Genomic DNA, 7,463 nt, shown 5'->3' on the forward strand with positions numbered 1-7,463 from the left:
TGATAGTCAGGCTTGCTTACTACTTTAAGAGGATTAGTGCGCACTAACTTGATTAAAAGTACTTAGCTTTGTCTAGCACTTTCACTGGAATCTGAAGATGGCAAGAGGCTTGGGAAAAGAAGCTCAAGAAGAGGTAGAATCCTTAGCTCAAGAAGGAAGATACTAGAAGTGTTGCAGAAGGAAGGGTCATCAGAAAGGTCTGGAAGACTAGAGCGATTAAAGTTCTGGGTGCCCCAGGCAGTGAGTGCAGGGACGATGCTTGCGAGGACGGGAACGCTGGAAGATCCGAGCGACTCAGGAGGTGAGTGCAGGGATGATGCTTGGCCAGGACTGAACTAGGCTAAGCACCGATGCAGGTTCAGAGGGGTATTTATGTTGGAAGCAATTTCTTTCTCCAAAATAGCATGTCCCCCACGTGGAAGCATGGAATTGTCCTACAAACCTTTGGAAGATCATGTGTTACATACAACGAATATGAGGCCTTGCAGGCAGCAAGTGTGTTAGACCTGGTATCCTTGGGGTAGTGTTTCCATAGACTTTTTTGCCTTTACCTCCAGATTTGTTACTGTAACGTTTGTTGGCCTTAGGACCTGAGCACTTTACCACTGCATATTTGCTTCTCCCCTAGAAATTGTGACATTGGTGTATCCACAATTGGCATATTCAGTTTACATGCAAGTCCCTTGTAAAGTGGTATGACATATATCCAGAGCCTGTAAATTAAATGGTACCACTGGGCCTCCAGCACTGATTGTGCAACCCACTGCAGAGCCTGTGTGGCAGTCTCACTGCCACTCTGACATGGCACTTAAAACCTCGTGCCAAGCCTTAAACTCCCATTTTTCTTACATGTGTCACCCCTAAAGTAGGCCATAGGTAGCCCATAGGGCAGGATGCCATGTAACTAAAAGGAAAGAGATATACTTTTAAATCTTTCATGTCCTAGTAATGAAAAACTCCGAAATATGTTTTTTATTACTGTGAGGCCTGCCCCTCTCATAGGCCACTATTGGGAATTCCTTATGATACTTTTAAGCCATAATTCCTGATCTGAGAGGAGTAGCTGCATCAATTGTAGTACAATTGGAAAGATCATGATAAATCCTCGTTACTGGCAAAGTCAAATTTATCATTACTATTTTTGAAATGCCATTTTTAAAAAGTGGGCATTTCTCTTCCCTCATCGTCCTGTGTGCCTACACATCTGGCTGGGCTAGGTGATAGCTACACTTGTGCATTTCCTTCAGAAACCCACAGCAGAGGATACTCAGCTGCATCTGATTTTATCTGCATACTGATGGGTCTTCCTTGGGAGGAGGTTGGGAAAGGCTCCCACTTACATCTCAAAGGGTAGCTGAGACTGACATGAAAGGGGGACCTGTGCACTTCACAGAAACCTTTAGAAGCCTCCCCCCACATGAAAGGCATGTTCTAGGATAAGTAATGAGTCTCTGAACCACTCAAATCAGTACACTTCTGGACTCAAGGAAACTCTGCTGGAGTAAAGACTGCTGTGTGTCAGGATTGCCACTCTGCCAGATCTGACTGTTCACAGGGACTGCTGCTGGGGCCCTGCTGCCCTAATGCCTGCTCACTCAACTCATTCAATGACTACAAAACTATCTGTAACTCCAGATTGAGTCCAAGGGCTTGTTGGCTTGCCCTCTGTTCTTCGCAAGGTACCAAGAACATTAAAGACATTGTGCTGTGCACCCCTCTCATCAGCCATGGTGGACAAGCTCATCTTGAATGACAAGTGTCTGCCTGCTGCAGTGCGCTGGACTGCTGTGTGCTTTCCTGTAACCAGTGCAGTGTGTGCAAGTGAAACCACAACCTGAGGAGAGGAAATCTCCTCTTCTGACATAATAGAGTTCCACGGTCACCCTTCAGCGTATTCGGCCAAGGACTGCCTTGGGGCAACATGCAGTGCTCTTGGCGGTAGCATCTGGCATTCTGCGGGAATGGAGGGATTTGGGGACCGTATCATTCTACAGGAGCCTACTGCGCCTTTGGCAGTCATCACTTCATCGCATCCTGCTCTGCCTTCTCTCTCCCCCGGCGCCCACAGTGACACCAGAAGCTGTGTTTCACTTACCAAGCTCCTTCAGCAGTAACACCCACAGTAGAGGGCCTTTCTTTGCGTAGCACTATTTCCCGGTATGGTGTGCCGGCTGAGGCATCACATACCTGCAACCTGAAACGGCATTTCTGTTCGCTGCTTCCCCTTTCAAACCAGCCGCTCTCCGGAGCAAATCACAGCTGAATATTTTATTCCAAAGAGATGCACAAGCATATCTCAACCCTTCCTGTATTACTTGAATTCCATAACTTATCCAAAGCACTGAAAAAGAGTGAATAGTTCTTCCTATACCAATTGAATTTGTATCATTTTGGTGATTTTTTATCAGATAAAAATGACTTATTTTTCTAAATCAGTGTGGAGTCTTTTTGTGGTGTTATATTTGTATTGCTACATGTGAGTGTTGCACAAATACTTTACACATTGCCTTCTACATTAAGCCTGCCTGCTCCATGCCAAGCTAGCAGAGGGTGAGCACAGGTTAATTTAGTTTGTGTATTCACCTCATCCTACCCTGACTAGGATTGTGGTCCCTACTTGGATAGAGTACATACCTCTGCCAACTCGAGACCCAATTTCTAACATTGATGATCAATGGTGAGGATAGGACTTGTGTTTGTGCAATACCATAGCGCAATTCAATGTGCAGTACAACTCTGCACATAGACCAATTCAAACCTATTTCTCCTTATTGGCACATTTTGTTTTGCCTGACCTGTACCAATTTGCAATTTTATTTTGATTTTGTTAAATTCTCCCTAATTTAAAAAAAAAGAATCTGTTAAATTATGTCTCGCTCTGAAGAAGCCAACCCTGCACCTGCAGTAGTTGACTTTGAGCTGACCAGATTAGAGTCTTACACTGTGCAAGAGCTGAAGGATTCTTGCCAGAACTTTAACGTGTCTATAAGGGGTTTCACCAGGAAGGTGGAAATACAGAAGACTATGAGAGCCTGGGCAGAGGCCCTGGTTGTGGGGGAAGACATCACAGAGGAGGTGCAGGAAATTCCTTAGGAGGAGGATGACCTGCTTCTGGATTTCTATGAGAAAGGGGAACCACTTGTGGAAAGAGACAACAGTTTGCCAGGAGCAAGGTTGGTTTCAGACCAGGAAGCAGTGTCTCTTCCAGGAATCTGTCACCAAGGAGACATTGGCCCATGAGCTCAGTTTGAGAGAGCTGGACATAAAAGCCCTGGAAGTAAGTTTCACCAATGGAAATGGTGGCAGCATACCTTCAGTGTCTTCAGGTGAGTCTAAAATCCACATTCAAATGATGTGGTGCCCAGTTTCAGTGTAGGAGATGACATGGATAAGTGGCTAACAGCCTATGAAGTGTCTTTAAGAGTGTACAGGCTCCCAGAGGAGTTCTGGGGAGGTAACCTTTGGCGGTACATGCCCACCCTTCTTACTTTAGAGGTGGAGGACCAGACCAACTACCCTGATATGAAAGCCATCTTAGTCACGAAGTTTGGTCTGACACCTGAAGGGTACAGGCAAAAGTTCAGGGCCAGTCGCAAACTCAATACACAAACATGGGTACATTTTCTAGATTATGCTGGTAAGGCACTGAAGGGCTTACTGAAGGGCAGCAATTTGAATGATTATGATGGATTGTACAGCTTGTTTTTGAAGGAGCACATGCTATATAGTTGTTTTTCAGAACCGCACCAACTCCTGGGCGATAGCAGGCTGACTGAACCAAGAAAGCTTGCTGAGGAGGCGGACATCTGGGTTAGCACTAGAGTGCCCACAAAGGTATCTAGGGGGGACTGTCAAAAGGGTGGTCAGGGTTCTCATCAGGGGAAAAAGGCAGGAGATAGAAAGAGTTCTCCAAAAGCCCTCCAGACAACTCACAAGGGAAAGCTTCTGGTTCACATTCCCAATCTGGCCATTAGAAACCAAACTACCCTGAAAAAGTCAGCAGCCCAAAACGCCCAAGTGCTATGAATGCGGTGAGTATGGACACTACAAGGGGGATCCTAAGTGTCCAAAAGAGCACACCCTCCCACTGGAGGTAAGAACCCAGAGGTTACTAGCAGAGTGCTGAGGGAGGTTTGTCCCAGTTAATGTGTGTTTGGGAGAGTTCAGTGGGGGTACTCTAGTGTCCGTGGGTGATAGTGGATTAATTCCTAAAATCCATGTGGCATCAAATACTACTAAGTATAGGCAATAGGAAAGGTGTGAAGGCTCTGAGGGACACATGTGGCAGTATGACTATGGTAAGGAGTCACCTGGTGTCCCCAAAGTAGGCAATTCCCAATGCATTCCACCAAGTTTTGGTGGCTGACAACAGGGACGGTCACTATCCATTTGAGCGAGGGTGGGGGTCAGGTGTTCTGAGATTTGCTGTAATCCCTGCCATGCCTGCGGAGTGTTGGTTAGGTAATGACCTAGAATCCTCTGCCTGGAAGGAGGTGGAACATAAGGTTCATGTGGAGATGTTGGGGTTACCTGACTGGATCTGTGCTATCATAAGATCCATGGCTGCCCGGGATGGGAGTCAAGTTAGGCTAGAGCCTAGAACAATGGCCCAGCCAGCTGCTAAAAAGGGGAAAGGCTGAGGGTGTGGTAAACCAGCCCCTGAGTGTACCCCTAGTGAGATGGATAGGGCACCCTCAGAGGCCACCCCGGAGTGAACCGAAGAAGGCACTGCTCCCCTTGGCTACCTGCGTATACCTGCAGACTGGCAGGTGAAAGGACGACCCAACAAGGAGGAGTTCTGTAGGGTACAGAGGGAGTGTCCAAGCTTCATGGAACCAATGCCAATGTCGTTAGCATCCCCTTTGAAAGGGTGGGCATGAACATCATTGGCCTATGGATCCCCAGACTACTTCTGGTCATCTGGTGGATCATGCCACATGGTACCCAAAGGCCATACCTCTGAGGACCACCACTGCACCTGTAGTGGCAAGAGCCCTAATGGGGATTTTTACCCAAGTAGGTTTCCCCAAGGAAAATGTTGTCTGACAGGCAATAACTTCATGTCTGCTTATTTGCAGTTCATGTGCAAGGAGTGTGGAGTAACTTACAAGCTCTCTACCTCTTACCACCCCTAAACCAACAGGCTTGTTGAGTGGTTCAACAAGACCCTAAAAGGCATGATCAGAAGTCTGTCTGAGGGCCTGAGGAAAATGTGGGAAATCCTCTTGCCCTGTTTGTTGTTTGCCTACAGGGAGGTTCCACAAAAGGGAGTGGGCTTCATCCCCTTTTGGCTTCTGTATGAGCACCCTGCTAGGGGACCTCAGCTTAGAAAATGAGGGTTGGGAGCAAGCTCCCAAGAAAGTCCCCCAGGATGTAGTGAAGTACATGCTGGCCTTCCGTAGCCAGATGGCTAAGTTATGGAAGCAAGCTTCTGACAACTTAGAAGCCAGCCAGGCTGTAATGAAGGGGTGGTATGACCAAAATTCTACCACTGTGAATGTCCAGCCTTGGCAGAAAGAGTGGGTGATGGAACCTGCAGCCCTCCAGGAGTCCGTAGCAGTAAATTTAGTAATACCAATAATTAAGTTTAATTTTAATCCACATGAGAGAGAAAACATTGAACAAATGAGTGGTGTTCACATCCAGTTTGGATGTCCAGTAGCAGCAGATAATGTTGCAAGCGAGGGCAGGCCCTTGTTGTACTCCTCGCTCATTAAAGCATCCATAGAAGGCCCCCTGACAGAGGATGTTCTGCGTGTGGATTACAGCTTCTTTAAATCAGTAGTGCTCCAGTCACAGGGGGGTAGGACTCTAACTGGGATGCCTGCCAGTGATAGTGTTGCTTGATTCTGTCAGTCACCAGCCCAGAGGACTTAGTAGTAGCTCCCAGCCCCCTCTTACACTGGTCGAGCGAGGGCCTCACATCGCCACTTCATGTATGTATACACTTTCTGTATGGGAAAAGAAAGGTGAGACGCTGCACCCACATGCAGATCATGGTGACTTCATGTGAGTTGTGGCTGGAGTATTTGGGCTTTAGTTTGACCAGCACCCAATGAAGTCTACTAGCCACAGACATGGGCATTATGGCCCTCATTCCGACCTTGGCGGTCATAGACCGCCAGGGCCGCGGGTGACGGAAGCACCGCCAACAGGCTGGCGGTGCTTCCTGGGTCATTCTGACGGCGGCGGTAAAGCCACGGTCAGAAAACCGGGTCCGGCGGTTTCCTGCCGGATTTCCCCCGGTTGCCCAAATCCACCATGGCGGCGCTGGGGATTCTGACCCCCTTCCCGCCACCCTGTTTCTGGCGGTTTTTACCGCCAGGAACAGGATGGCGGGAACGGGTGTCCTGGGGCCCCTGGGGGCCCCTGCACTGCCCATGCCAATGGCATGGGCAGTGCAGGGGCCCCCTAACAGGGCCCCAGCCTGCTTTTCACTGTCTGCCTAGCAGACAGTGAAAAGCGCGACGGGTGCTACTGCACCCGTCGCACACCTGCAATACCGCCGGCTCCATTCGGAGCCGGCTTCAGTGTTGCAGGCCCCTTTCCCGCTGGGCCGGCGGGCGCTAACTTGGCTAGCGCCCGCCGACCCAGCGGGAAAGTTGAAATGGCCCCAGCGGTCTTTTGACCGCGGAGTGGCCATATGGCGGTTAGAATGAGGGCCTATATGTTTTGTTGCCCAAGTGCACTGCCAATGTTAAAGTATGTGACAGGAATGACAAACGTCTTACCATCCTATGTTTCTTTACTTCTTTCAATGATAATAGTATCTCACATCTATGGTGGGCCTATAACCTGAAGCATAAAACAAGAACACACGAAACCAATTACAAAATGAAGACCACATTGATAGTTTATTGACTTCATATGGTTACTGTTTTTCATCTGTGCCATTTTAATTGGGAGGAATGCTGGGTAATAAAACCATTGTGGATCCCAACAGATTCTCAAACTTTCACTCTCAGAAATGTGTGGAAAATCTGTAATTTTACCCTAAGTGTGATGTTCCTAGGAAATTCTGGGCAGGCAGAAAGATGTGGAATCACATAAGCACACCATTCTGGATTCATACAGGTGTCCAGTTGTCAAAAGATCTGGGGTTCTTAGGTTTCCCTGAATGCCAACAGACCGTAGGTCTAATATTGCATCTTCCCACATTGCCAGAAAAACAGAAATTCTGAGGAAAAAACATTGATGTGTCCCTGTTGCATTTGGGCCTCTTACTCGCCATGGGTGACCGGCCCAGCCACACAAGTGGGTTAATGCTTTTATTGGAGAAGTGCTTGAAAGCTGGGTGATAGGACCTTTGTGGCTCCCTGCAAATTCTTGAATTTTCCATCTCAGAAATTTGAGGAAAAATCTACAATTTTAAGACTTACCTAAGCCCGGTCACCCTGGTCCCTGTGGGTCTAGCTTTCAGAAATATCAGGGGTGGTGGTTTCACTGAGTGTCAGCCCACTGAG

Source organism: Pleurodeles waltl, chromosome 8, assembly GCF_031143425.1.
Source record: "Pleurodeles waltl isolate 20211129_DDA chromosome 8, aPleWal1.hap1.20221129, whole genome shotgun sequence".
Lineage (NCBI taxonomy): Eukaryota > Metazoa > Chordata > Amphibia > Caudata > Salamandridae > Pleurodeles > Pleurodeles waltl.